Source organism: Micrasema longulum, unplaced genomic scaffold, assembly GCF_059751315.1.
Source record: "Micrasema longulum isolate JH-2025_06_02 unplaced genomic scaffold, ASM5975131v1 h1tg000045l, whole genome shotgun sequence".
Taxonomy (NCBI): domain Eukaryota; kingdom Metazoa; phylum Arthropoda; class Insecta; order Trichoptera; family Brachycentridae; genus Micrasema; species Micrasema longulum.
The window spans coordinates 1,413,102-1,428,611 of record NW_028277252.1 but is presented as its reverse complement, the minus strand read 5'-3'; the positions used below and the strand labels follow the sequence as shown (position 1 = coordinate 1,428,611).

The 15,510-nt window shown below is 32.3% G+C and overlaps 1 protein-coding gene across 1 annotated transcript in view; it reads left to right on the top strand.

Moving 5' to 3' along the window:
- LOC148285244 (LIM domain transcription factor LMO4) overlaps positions 1-13,324 on the top strand; it is a 431,295-nt gene extending 417,971 nt beyond the window's left edge. The window contains exon 5 of the mRNA XM_088228372.1: positions 13,190-13,324. The gene's annotated coding sequence lies outside the window, so the exon portion shown is untranslated. The remainder of the gene's footprint in view (positions 1-13,189) is intronic.
- The last annotated feature ends 2,186 nt before the right edge of the window (positions 13,325-15,510 follow it).

Below are 15,510 nucleotides of genomic sequence, written 5' to 3'. Positions count from 1 at the left end.
GTTTGGTTATTTTCGGTTCCAATTACGTCTTTTGTGTTTTTTCTATACTAGCTCATTCTGCTCTAGCCGTGCATGCTAAATAGGTTAGTTTACAGGGATCGTAGTACTGTTAGCTGCTTGCCATGCAGTTCTGTGTCAGACTGTTGTCTTTCTCGCATTGTATTAGGGCAATGCCTGGCACGCAGGTCAGCGACACGTTAAAAGTCATCATGAGACTTTTAGCTGCTCGCTTTGCAGCTCTACATTTCTCGCTTTTTCCAATGTCAGAAGAGTTCCTGCTGAATAGGTCAGCGGCAGGCTTACAAGGATCATAAATGCTCGTTAAGGATATCTTAATCAAATTTGTTTTTCTGATAAAATTGCATAAATATTATAGATGTCAGTATTTATTCCCTAGCAGCAAATTTACGTAGTTCATCAGTGTGTTGATTTTTTCTCAGTATTTTTTAATTACATATTTATTTACTGGAATGACAAAAAAAAGTTATTGTTCATCAAACTCTAATTAAAGCGGATTATTGGCATTTATAATTTGCAATTATTCAAAACACCTCATAGATTTTTATTCTTATTGATATTAAGATTCATATAAAAATATCAAAAAATATTAATTGATAACCATTAGTTTTCTTAACATAACTAAACCAAAGACGAAATGAGAGCGTTAGTTTTCTAAATCTAACGAAACCACCGTTTTAAGCTCTCAGAAATCATCAGCTGTCCATGTGATGACGAGACACCCCAAGATGTCCCTCATTTGTTGATGCATTGTCTCATTTTCAGCTTAAAGTGAAGCCTGTTTTCAGCCTAGAGGCGCGATGTAGAAGTCTGGACGAGGACCTTAAAGATATCATAACAGTCATAAGTCATAAGGACGCATGAGATTATATCATGCATGGTTATTATAGTAAAGGTAATTATTGAAATCAATCAAAATAGGACACAAAATGCCAAACACTCTCAAAGTGGAACGGACGATCTGTTGATTTGTGTCAATAGTCCGGCTTCCCTTGAATGAGTTTTCTTTGGTTTCCTCTTCTTAAAGAAAATGCGAAGAAGTTGCTTAACAAAGCCACAGCCGATTATCCCACCAGATCCTCACAATATAGTCACAGTAATGAGAAGGAACATAGCTTTTGCAATTAATATAAGGAAAAATAAATAAGCAACTTCTTTATAATAAAAAAAATATAAAAAATCTAACGAAACCTCATGTTTCCATGTAACATAAAACATTTGAACTCATAGTTTACAACGCCAATGTAAAAGAACAATCCGTTTTCAAGTTTATTTGTTTTAAACGTTAGAGAATAATTCTGGTCAATTTGTGGGTTTTCTTTAAAAAAAAGGAAAAACTATTAGCAGTCTCTTCGTTCCAGACTTAGACTACAGAGTTGGTATGGAACGGAGCAGATGTATCACTGTACAATATGGTTTGATTGATGACCACCACAAGTTCTGTCGGCACAGACCGCTCCAATATTAACTCATTTACACAAAAGTAATTCTCTTATTTGTTTCGCGTGGTTTGTTCCCCTTCCGTGGTGCATTCAAGGCGGGAAAAGTCTTAAATCAATTTCAGATTAGACACACACGACTATAGGAGCATTGAATACCTATACACATCCTTGCACCGTATCACACTTCACGCCAGTTGCTTGTTTTAATTTGAGCCCACACTGTTTTGTTATTTTTAACGGAAACTTAAAAATACCGAAGCGCAGATTAGACATTTTGGATTAAAAAGTTTAGTGTATTTGCTTCGAAAAGACTTGAACAAAAAATTTTCAATAAGAAATCAAAAATACACAGTAATTGTTTTCTTCATGTGCGCTTGCCCTGTTTGATTGTTTTTAGTAGCTACATAAAATACCAAAGCTCGGAAATTAACGCTATTATTATTATTGTGGACTAAAGTTCTTAATATTTTTTCCTAATATGCATGTCAACAATGCATCAGTTATGCAATAGTTATTTATTTTATTTACTAAATACTAAATATATCCTGTTTTTATGTAAAGATTTTGTTATTTTTAATAATTTAGTTTAAACATAATGTTACTTTGTAGTCATATAAATTTATTGCATCCCAAGGTTTCACAAGATGGTATTCTTTTTTTTCAGTGTTTCCATCGTTTTTGCTATCTTAATAATAGTATATTTTTCTGATGGACATGATGCCTCTCATGTGTTTTATTAAATCTTAAAAATAATATTACATATAATAATTTATCGTAGATTTCTGTAGGCGAAAGGTAAACTACAGTAAGCCCAAAAACACAACTTTACAGGAGAGTCAAATTAGTGATTTTTTTATGCTTCAACCATCTGGTTATATCTTTAATGTACTTCAAAGAAAGTAAATTTATTTTTCTTTTATATTTTATTTTTTATGCGTTCTTAAATATGCAATTTTTTTTTTTAGTTTTTAGGTTTTAGGTTTTTTCAAAGCTTAAAACAGAAATAAATTTGTTCACCCATAAAGTACCTTTATGGGACAACATCAAATGTTGTATGGGAAAACAGCAGTAAATCCAAAGGATTTTTTCTCCACTATAGAAAAAAACAGTCTTCTGTAATTAGTAAAGAATAAGTATTATGTATTTTTCACATAAATATTTTTTACATGGATAATTCAATTCAATGTTTTTTTAAACAATGAAACGTTAAAAGGGTGCCTATACATCAACAACAGGTTTTAATTTTCATGAGTTTATTGTCATACAAAATTTTATAAACCGGTAGCAAATTTTTTTTATCAGGAAATAACAAACTCTAGTTTATGACATTTAGTAAAAAATAAGTAGTAAGGTGTTTTTTTTTATTAAAAAAATATATATTTCTTACGTTAGCTTATATTCCATAGTATATAAACAAATATTTACCCTAACTTTACTAACGTTTCTATTAACATCATCTTACAGTAAACATAACATTTCTTTTTAAATTCATTCAAACTCTTTATTCTTCATACAAACAGCCATCTCTTCATACATTTTCAAACCTTTAAACATAATAAAATTTTGGGATTCTGTTTTTTTTTAATGGCAGTCTTATCCTAGCCTTATTTTTAGTAATATACTTATGATTTTTTTTATTTAATACTATCTTAAGTATTTGGACATTCGATTGTTTAAAAATTTAAAAATAAAAAAAGTGTATTTTATATCAGTCTCTTTTTTATTGCTATCCAATTTGGTTTTTCTCACATTTTTTCTATTTTATTTTTAATTATTACTGTTATTTTTTTATATTAACCAAATTGTTCGTATTTAGTAGAGTGGGAGTTTTATAATGGATTTAATGTTGTTTACCTCTAATGTGGTATGGAGTTACAATAAAAAAAGATCTGTTATCAACGAAATTAGGAGTTACTTCTAAATAGGAAAAAAAATGCAGATTTAATAATTAATAATAGGTAAATACCTAGTAATATAGGAAAAAAATGGTTTCGACACGGTAGTAACTCATTTTCATCATATTTAAAGTTGCTCCTAGTTCACCTCTTGCATACTGATTTATTACAGCTACTCACTGTATATTAATATTGAGTTATTCCTTTTTTTGCGTTCTTTGTATTGTACAATCTATTCAATTAATCGAATATTCACAGTATTTATTTTTCCGATCAAATCTAATTATAAATTTATATTATTTGCAAACAGTTATGCAAAGATTTAACTTGGATAACGCAAACACAATAAAGCTGGGCCTATTGTATTTTTCAAGATGTTTCAGAACAACTAATAGATAACGTAAAATGCAGAGACGCCATCATAAGAAACACCGTTTGATCATTTCTTCTCGCGTCGATTACGAAAAGACATTAAGAGATTTATCGATATAATGACGTTGAAATTACTGTGCGAAAAACAAAAAATCTGCATACAATTTTTTTGATAACATGGTGAGTAGTCGACAGCGCATAATGTATTTTTAATTTAACGATTAATTTAAACATTTACGATATCTTTAGTTTTTCGAAATCTTTAATTAATTTTTTCATAGAAAACTACATTTAAATAAATAAATATAAATTAATATGACTTTTACTCCTCTCAATTCCGTGCATTTAGTTATCATTTAAACCAGACAGTGGCATGTCATAATCTTTTTAAATGCCTTGACTTACATATTAAACAATATTCAGTTTTTGTCTAAATATCAATCTGTCCTTAAATTGAACATTATTTTTTAAAATGACAACCATGTCTTAAATCTACACATTAAATGTGTTGTTTCTAAAAATTAGGTTTTTTTATTTGACTTGAATATGTGTTTATTATGTACGTCGTCGGATTTGTTACTAATTTTTCAAACCAAATTGCAACAAAAAAAAAAAAAATTATGGTAAAAACAAATATAGACACAGTCACTCCTGCGAGGACACATTATTTGTATTGTTTATTATTGTTTAAAAAATGAATAAATATAATAAAAGATAAGAAAATTCCACCAAAGAAGTATACTCAAAATTCTCTTAACTTTCGTTTAAAAATACGTATACTATGATGACCCTTAGCAAAAATTTAGTACCGGTATCAAAATGTTTACATTTGTACATTATTTTCTATTTTATTATTTACAATACAATACTTTGTAATATCTAAGTGCTCAATCATACTCGACCGTCAGAATGAGTTTCGGAAATAATCCATATGGGTCATATTAGTCGCTGCCCTTTATTATTTATTATTCACACATCTACAATCATAATTACCTTAAAAATACAACTCGCGTTAGTAAAATAAATACTTTCATTTCACTTATAGTTACACTGTTTTTATTTATCAATGTTTTGTCTTTGAAGTCCAAGAAAACACTTACTATTGATATTTTTATTAATAGTAATCTGATGTATTTATTTGATCTGAAAATAGTACATACATAATTATAAATATCCTAATATTAGCTTAAATCCAATTATTTTTTAACGTCCTTTGAACTACCAATATTATAATTTTTATTTGTCAAGTACAACTTTAATTTACCACTGGCAGAGTTATTGTTAAATAAAAAATTGTACCTGTTTAAGATAGCACACAAAGGATTATAACCATTAAAAAAAAGGAATAACTCGTTAAGCTTCCATTTAGAGGCTCGTCAGCAGGTGGGGAAAAGGGTAGTAGAAGAAAGTTGTAAAAAATATACCACAAGAAAATCTTTCCTGGATTTTTTTCTTGCAACTCTAAGGAATCGAAAAGCACCTTAAAAGTAATATGCACCACTTTAAAGGAAATGGGCTTCTGATGCCTCACTATACATAGGTAGTTATGTTATGCGTATATATTATATACTAATGAAAATTTAAAAATGGGACTATGTAAATTATCTTGTTAGTTACGTTAAAATAAATAAAATAAAAACTACGCAAGTAAAAGTTGCATCGCAAAAAATTATTAGTTACTAAAATTGTATTTTATCTAGACGCTACAATTACCTCAAAAATATTGTTTTGTGCTTTCATCATTGTTGATAATGTATCTCGTAGCTTCGTCATCAGCTCATCCAGGAAGTCATTATGACGAGTACCTGTCCGCCGTTCAAGGCTCGGCGGTCACCAAAGCAAACAAATCACGCCGTACATTGTACCGATTGTACGTTCAGCTAAAATGATATATAAAGGATTTACGGATAATCCAGAGTTTGATTTGATCAGACCAAGAGCACATGAGTTATGTGGTAATGATCGTGTGATCAAAGCTTTTTTGTGTGTCTAGGAAGTCGAATAATTGTGGGAAATCACTCAATGGTTACTAAGAAAAAACTCAGGAAAACGCTGGGATCCATTCGGTTATTCGAGACCACCATAATAATTATATCATAAAATCAAAATATTGAGATTTTTCTTTTTCATTTACTGGCGCCATCTGTTAATTTTCGAAATTCACAAGAATTTCAAAACATTCGAATAACAATTTTAATCATTTTACGGTTCAAATTTAAGCAGGGTGGTAATATACAGTAAATAAGATAATTACGTAAACCAATTAAGGTTTTATAGTTTATTCGGAAAAAGTAAATACAATTTCATACATATTTAATATACTCGTACATATTTTAATGTTTCCCATTACGTAAAAGAAAAAATACACTCTTTATGTACCATTGTGGGGAGTGACGTCTTACAATGATGTCCTTTCGGTGTTGGCTTAATAAATCATTTTATTACACCTAATTATTAAATATTTTGTATTCCTGACTGTACTTTTAATTACGTTTACAGTAAAATGTCGTAAGTCTTGACTTACCATGTCCCTCAATCAAGTGAATTATTATTTGTCTAAGTCACGATTTCTTAAAAACATCAAGAATTTTTTAAATAGGTACTTTGAAATCCGTATCCAAATATCTGTTGGTCTTCACCTGTACAGTAAAATAAAAATAAATGTGGTTTCACTACGCATTAATGACGATAAGCTTTGAAATATCAGAAATCAATTTTCACCTGAAATCTTTGTAGTCTTAATAAAAACGGTTACATTTTAAACAGAACCTACAAATTTTTATCTCTGTGTATTAAAGGTATATTTAACTGTCCACACTAGGACAAAATTAATTTCTGCACTTTGATTTTTATTGAAATTCGTTGTGATTAAAATAACAATGTTTTGCCTGCCTTACTTTATCATATATATATTTATTAATACTTTTACAATGTTTGTATTCTTTTTTATGCATAACAATGTTCCCTCACTGGGGAGTCCCGTGCCGAGAGAAACGTTTTACAAAAAGTAAAACATGCCTTAAATTAGTTATTTAACAAAGTTAACACATTAATAAAAATCAAACGTAATTAATCTATTAAGCCTAATTATCATTAACCTAATAAGCAATATAAACTAAAATAATCATAAAAAACATAGCCAATTTATATATAGACCTGTAGACCAAATTTTATATACAGTACACAAATTTTACCTATTTGGCTTGATCCACTCATCGATCCGTGTGCAACCCACCTCAACTATCCATTTCTTAATAGTAATTTTATATTGTAAGTATTTACTAATTGTCCTTATGGATAATGGAAGTAGATTGTACACTTAAACCGAGTAGTAAGCCAATCCTCTTTGACCGAAGGTTGTACTAATTTTTAATTGTTTTTGCATCATGAGGGTGGAGTATCTAGTAACTCTTGTATTTGTGATAGAAGTTTTGGAAGGTAGAGAATAATGTTTATGTGCGTATAGTAACAGAGCTTTTACATACATTTGTTTTATATATGCTACATTAAGATTTACGAATATACCGAGGGAGCTAGTTCTGATTAGGACTCTTAAGATAATTTTTATCAAAGTTTTTTATGCAATTATTATTTGTTTGATCAGTGTGTCATTTGCACATCCCCATCCAATTATTCCATATTCCAGTAGGTATATGGTATATATTATGTATATGCACGTATGTAAGTGCATGTTAGTTACTGTTTCGTGCTCATTGTGTTGCTAAATATACGAGTACCTCACTATCTACTGCATTAGCTTATTCATCAGCCTTAGTAGCAAAGTGCTGTCAGTAATGAATGGTGGGCAAATGTAAACCCGATGCCAGTGGTTCCCGTGTCAAGTGTCAATGGAGTGTTAACAAGACTCCTTCCCCTATTTAAACCCTAAAACTTTTCCACACCTACTAGGGACGCAATCAGAAACGTATAAATAAATATCAGTAGGCACTAGGTACACATTGTGGCAGTATCTAATAATAACATTTTTAGAATATTCTTTTAATTTACTTTTTTGTATATTTTGAATATCGGCAGCAAATAAAAAGGGAAATTTTATTTCAAACTTTTATTAATTTACTGGCGCCTGAAGGGTTTTTGTCATGGGGAATTTGTTCCAAGTTAATACCAAATAAAAATTAAATTATATACGTCAACATAATAATAGTAGTATACACAACAATTTTATGAATATTTTATGCACTTTTTAAAATAAATCTGATGATAGTAGGAAAAACGGGTGTAGTAAAACCAGTGTATGAAATGTCGTTACTTAGCTACGTTCATTAAAATAAAATACTGTATTTACCTTCGTGTACATTGTAGTTTCTTACTAACGAAATATCAAACATAATTTAATAATTAAATTTCATAGTGTATTTTCAAATAACACCTTAAAATATGAAAAACTAACATTAAGTGAGTCAGTATATACACGAATGTATTACGGGTATTATTGAATGTATTAGTTAGGTAATTGATCGTTCTTCCCAGGGGCGTCATAAATGGCAAATTGGCCATGAAAACAAAAATAAACACATATTTTGGATGATTTGAACTGAGTTTAACTACATAGTATTTTTATAATGTTCACATCATTAGCAATTCATTTTATAGGTCGTGCATGATTTCAGAATCTTACGTCACTAAACCGTATATTTCTACTGGCGCTGACATCATTAAATTAAAGCATTTTGTAACACGTTATCAGTACTGCACGAAAACAATGAAGTCGTTTCCCGGAATCTCTATTACACGTTTATCATTTTTATCCATTAAAAAGTTTTCAGCGAAACCTATAAACTTCGTCGTCTCGGCCCGAACATCGCCGATTCGCGGAGGCCGACATTTTGTTTTGCTTTTAGAAATGGAACGCACGAGCGACTGAGTACTGACGACAATGGTTCACCAATATTTTTCCATTTCCGCTATGGTACTTGAAGAATTCATCTGGGTAAGTAACAAGTGTCCGGGGGTTGGCGGGAGGGACGGAAAGGGGAGGGGGAGAAGTGCGGCGGGTGTATATTGGCCATTAGCATGATTAGAGCAATCTCTCAGTAGTGCTCGCAGATGTCTTAGTTGGAATGAGGCGGTTCACCTGTAGCCGCAGACTCTTTCACCAATATCGAAATGAGCGTTTTTCCTAGTGCCTCTTTAATTTATTATGCCTTCATTACGCAAATTACTTTTTTTTACAGACAAAATTCAGTTTATCGTTCATCTTAAATCGGATATTTTCATTCTCGAGTGACGAATTGTAGTAACGAAAAAACTCGATACACTCCGCAATGCAGGAACCGTCACACGTATTAACGTAAAATATTCGTTTCTAATCTAGACAGAAGTGCGCCGAACATTAAAATAATAAAGCGGTGAATTTATTCGAATCGTTACTACTGATAATAAAACCCATCGGAGTAAAATAAATCAAACCTTTTCCGTTCCATTTCCGGATTCAATTTACGATGACACGTAATTGTTTTTTTAAACGAAACAAAAACAATCCGATTTAAACATCCCATTCGTAGCGGAGTGCACACGCGCACGCGCTTCCCATACAAAGGATCACGTAGTCGTAGAAAAAAGCTATAAAATTTACAGCAAACGCCACAAAATGAAACACTTTACCTAAATAGCTGCTCTTTAATATCGCGTGTATATTTTTTGCCTCTGTAACTGAAATTACGATGACTGAATGACTGCAATTCAATTCGTTCAATCGGCCATCTTGCGCCGGCGAGTTGGGTTCTCACCGATAAATAGTTTATCGCGGCAAATCGGTTAATTCGGAATTGGATTTTTAGTCGTGATTCGGCAATCAATTTTACGAAATCGGCCCGTAATGGAGCAAACATTGTTTTATAAATGATACGTGACTACAACACAGCGTCGCGTCGTATAAACTAGTTTGTTTACATGTGTCTAAGGCAGGGCCAAGAATAAAGAATCGACTAGGTTACAATTTTTTTTGAGGACACGCTTTGTCAAAACTTGTTTAGTGTTTTCTAATTGTTTAAATGTTTTAATTCCAATGAAGTTATCCTCTAACGTCCCTGGGTACACAGATATGAGGAGCAAACATTTAAAAGTGATTTGTCCAAATTTAAAAAACCTTAGGTTTCATTAAATTTTATAGTATATTTTATCGTATATACGTTATACTAATTATCGCCAACCCTGATCTGTAATCAATTAGACACACAAAATACCGCGAGATCAGATCTCATCCATAAAGGAGTCTATTGCTATAATAATACCCACTTATTGAAAAATGTATGTACATAATTTACCACTTTGAATCACCTGGATATTGATTTACAATCATTGCTGCTATAGAATAAAATATTATGGTTACTACTAAATTTCTACTTCTATCATTATACTAAATACACTAACACAATTGAAATTTCAAACACAAATGTGCACTTGAAAAAAGATATCGGTAATTTGAAAAATAAAATTGGTGTAATATCAGAATAGTTCATTATATTTTATGCGATTATTTGTTACAAATAACAAACAAACTCATATGAAATGTTCAAATTTATTTCAACAGAGAGCGAAAACATTTTTGAGAAGGGAATATGGAAATCTAGGCATTTACAGGGCTTATGACCTGTCATTGGCAGGTTTACGTGGCCACTTTACACACTGTGTAACATTCACCATTCTGCCCATGTTTGAACATCCACATTTCCTCAACTCTTCCATCTTTTGACTTTTGTGAAGCAATATTCCCCTCTCTGTTGCAACAAATTTAAATATGAACAACTCCCTAGGGAGAAAATCTAGTCTGCAAGCATTTGGATATACTTTATTTTTGAAACAAAAAAAGTTCATTTTTATTACTCAATTATTTAACTTTGTATTAGATAAATATTATTTTTAGATTAACTTTTAATCTTATTTATGTATACAACACAATTGGGCCTCACTCATAAACTTAGTATAATACGCCTAGGTATAGTGGTAGAATACTGATGGAAATACTATCCTTATTATAGTGGTAGAATAGGGATGGTATTCCCTATATATATTATATTTTTATGATATAAAAGTATAAAATCACAGCATTTGTATATATCTCACAGAGATATACTTTTCTCTTCGCGTTTCTAAACAACTTTCCTGATTGTTCTAACTTTTTATATTATTCCATCAAATTTTTTACTAAAACAATCCCGCAGGGGTTAGCAGAGAGGAAAGAACACCACATCACTCTGTTTTTGCATTTTGCATTTTGACCTCACTTTCCTGCATCCATAAATCTCTTCATGCTCGCCCGAAAATTATTTCAACTTTTGAGATGTCACTCTTCAAATATATGTTGCATTTGGTCATGCTATACATCCATAAACATGAGCACCGTAAATGCATATCCTCACTTACTTATTTATGTTTAATTTCTAATTAATCAAATAAATTATACTGATTAGATTCCTGTAAACTGTTTTTTATTATATTTTAGGATAACTTATGTTGCAAGCACAATAATAAAGCGCATTCGTATCTAGTGTTCTCCCTAATGCACGTTAGAATTCAATTTAGATTCACAGACAAGAAAGTTTCGTTCTCTCGTATCAAATTTAATTAAACAGTTGTCACCGCGATACAATCTGACAACAACGCCACATTTACTGTCGTCTATTAACGGTTTAACACCTCATATCGTGGTTTCCAGCATCCAGGTACAGGCCCGTCTTAAGGTATGGGGTTGACTGGGCAAAACTGAGGCCTGAGGCCCCAAGGTTCTCTGACTCCACGCTATTGAGAAATTTCTCGACAGTGACTTCGCTACTAATTTTACTCTGGAAAATCCTCGAATGCAAAACTGTTACGACACTGTATAGCAATTATTAATTATAGTTCGCGCATGTCTGCAAATGAATACTTGTTGTCTTTAACCTTAGATTTAAATAGTTCTGTTTTTTAAATTAAATTTTAATTTGATAATTTTACACAAATACATGTACATTGACGTGAAATGGATTTATTGTTAAGAAAAGTAATGTAAATTTCAACTGCAATGACTTAAAATAAAAAATTTAATATTATTCTAAATTACTTTGGTTTTACAGAATATTTCATTGCAGTCATTGATTTTTTCTATTGAAATGAAAATCGAAGCGCTAAATTTAATTGAAATTAATTACAGTTGTTTTTTTTGTCTTTCATCAAGATGAAACGCTTTTTTTAATCATTACCATTGTGTAACTATCAACAATTTGATTTAGTGTTATATATGTTTAAAGCATTAACTTTGTAGTCAAAGATTTTAATTCATGTTAGTAAATATTAGTATTTAACCACTTACCGACTTTTTATGTCTACCGGTTTCGAGACGTACCCGTCTCTTCGTCGGGACACTCGCTACACCAACATGCAAATACTAAAATACACCTTTACCATCACCGTAGTATACATAGTATTTACGAAAAAATACATAAATTACAAGTAGAGTTAAAGGGGATGCAAACAGCCGGTAAGTGGTTAAATACAAATATTTACTAACATTAATAATTTGATTAAGTTTTACTCGTGCGAAAGCGCTCAACGGCTTATAAACTAAATTTATTCTAAACCAAGGGGATCGATCGATACGACGTATTGATATGATTGGATCTATAATGGTTTAATGTTTAATGACATCGGCCTTTTTTGTTTTGTATCTGGGTAGGGTCGGTCAGTGGGGCCCGTGGATAACATCGCCTGGGGCCTACAACATCGCTAAGACGGCCCTGTCAGCATACAGCCCTGTCTGTATGTCTGTAGATACTACTATATAATACGCTCATATCTTAGGACCGATTTACCTACTCAATCGAGTAACCGTTTACCGCCGCTACATTTCCGATGAGGATGTTATTCCCACGCCATATCCTCCCCCTCCGCCATCCGTGTATGGGTAAAGCGACGTTTATTGGATCGCAAATTTATTGAATGGTGTCTCCGACGACAAGCTGGATGATAATAATGGCCGCAATCTGCGAGACGGAACAATACCAGCCGCCACTACAGAGCGCATCGTCCATCCGAGCTCTCCTCCGTATCGCTAGTCCCCTCGTCCCCTCTCCCCTCGTCCCCTGGTAGCCCATTATGGATATGCACCGGACATTAATTCTCTCGCTACATCTACAAGTTTATCCATTTCTAGCCAAATATTTACATGCTGCTCTAAAAATGCAATATTTGACCTATGAATGCCATTAAAAATGTTTTTTTTTACTCTCACACACACGTTGAATCGCAGTATTTTATTGTTTCAAATAAAAAACACGAAAAACATATCGAAATTTCTGGGTTCTGAGTGGTAAATCTTTACGACCCTTCAAATTATCTAAAGAATGTTCAGAGTACTTTTTGAATGCGATGAACGTTTTTTTTTTTGTTTTTATTGTACCTACGTGTTTTTTTGTTGTCTTCGTGTACTATAGATTTGATAAATGATTTATTGCATTGTTTCAGATGATGGAATGCGCCTACTTGCCCGCCTACCCCGCGAGCCGCCAGCTGCCGCCCCCCGCTTGGTGGGCGCCCCGCCCCTCGCCGCCGCCCAACTGAGGCCCCATCGCCGGCTCCGTCACACGACCAACACACGGACAATACGTCACGTCACGGAGTGATCAGTGTGTGTTGAAAAATCACGAATTTATTAAATCGTTAGTTAGAACAATGTACGAAGTCGTGGTACAAACCTAGTTAAATTCTACCAACTAAGAAAACAATGTAAAAATGGCGTTATGTTTGCTTCGTGATGAAGTTTGTTATGCGTTCACACTTATGTTATGCCTTGTACGGACTAAACTTTCTAGTGCGCCTACCCCGGAGCGCAGTTTGCACCTGCGCCTCGCGTGTCCTAAATTAGTGTCCGATCGAAGCCGAAAGTCCAATTTTTAGCTGAAACATCATCAAATCATCATCATTCCCTTTCCGTACCTAATGGTGGATAGGGCACTGCATTGGTACACCAATCGCAGGGTATCTTGATCATTTTTGTTACATGAAGGTAAGGGATCAGTCTAATGCTTCAGGGACTATGAAATATTCTAGTGTAAAAACACCCTTTTAAATAATATTTCATATCAACCGTGTCGGGAATCGAACCCGAGACCTCTTGCATGGTAGGCAAATGCGCTGACCATTACACCACGAGGCCGCCACGTGACATATTATATGATGGCACTGTTTTTTTCGTAGCCGGATACAAAACTGTGACTTCGACCAAACCTTCAGCTGATGTACTGAGCCCAATGGGCGACTGTACGCGATGTTGCCAAAGCCGAAGCTTCTATCGGACATTTCCATAGATCATAGAACAGAGGTCAATTTTCCGTTTTGACCTAGATTTACGCATACCAGACAATTTTTCAAAATATGTATCCTATTACCGGTCGGATCGAACGAACATGTCTCTACTAAAAGTTCACGGTAATGCAAGATCTCGCGTGCCCGTCCGAACGCGTGGTCGACCGCTCGTACCCTGGAACGCGTAGTCCGAACAAGGCGTTTTGTTAGATAAGTGAACATGATAAAGTGACAATTGTTAGTGATTTGCCATAAGACACGATCGAATTTTTCTTATTGTGTATGTGTGTGGGATTGGAATCATAAACGTTGTATATATTATAACATTTACCTATGTTTTACGGTCACAAATTAATTTTAATGTTCAATTTAATCATACCCGAGATGTTAGAAGCTCGACTGTCCCAATAGTAGTCAGGAAAACAAAGTGCGCAAAGGTTCTTAGAAAAATTATTTGTTTCAAGTGACACCAAATAATTGAATGGCTGTAATCCGTAATGATCAGATTATTTTTTTAAATATCCTTAATATGTTGATTAGTGTAAAAGGCTATTAAAAGATCCATTTTATTATTATTATACAATATAAAATGTCTGAAAAATCAACAATGTTTAAATTACCACGTTATTATTCACTTCATATTTAAGAGAACATAATAAGCAGTTTATTATTGATGGTTATGATAATTAATATTGAATCAGACTAGATTGCATGAAGTTTAATACAGGATAATATTTACATTCAAATTATATTAATTTAAAATTATTCTTCACTGTAACATTTCGTAATTTATCCTAAGCATAATTAACGAAAAAGCCACTGAAACTGGTGTTTCGGTTATGCCATAAAATAGTATGGATATTTAAGGACAATATTGCTTCTAAAGGGGACAGCCGAATTTGTCAAGATTTTTCACAAGTATTTTAAATTTGTTTTTACGTGTTTTTTATCAAAATGATCGACGTTAAAATGCACGAAGCATGAATTGTAAAATCCTACTGTAAATACATATTTTTTAATCTTCTGAAATCCGAATTATTTCATACTTTCACTCTCTTGTGTTTTCGTTTCGTATAATTTAAATTAATGAAATAATTTCGTTGATTGAAATTTCTTCATACATTATTGAAAGTATACCCAAGTCAATTATTACGATGAATATATTATTGTTTGTTTGAGTATGTTATTCCACAGCAATGATAGCTAATGTAGTAACTTGTAATGATTGTATTTATATTGTACATAATTCAGTTCATTTCCGAACTGGAGGACGATTGATTTTACGATTCCCTAGAACCATACAATAGTTAATTAGCTGTAAGTAATAACTATGGGTTGAAGAAAACACGTTGTGATCGAATATTGTAAATTATTGTAATTATGTACTGTAAAATTAATAATTATCTCATAGATATATGCAATTTGAAGTTTTATTTCTATCTTGGTTCTTATTCTTATGTTTGTTACGATGGTTAACGTTC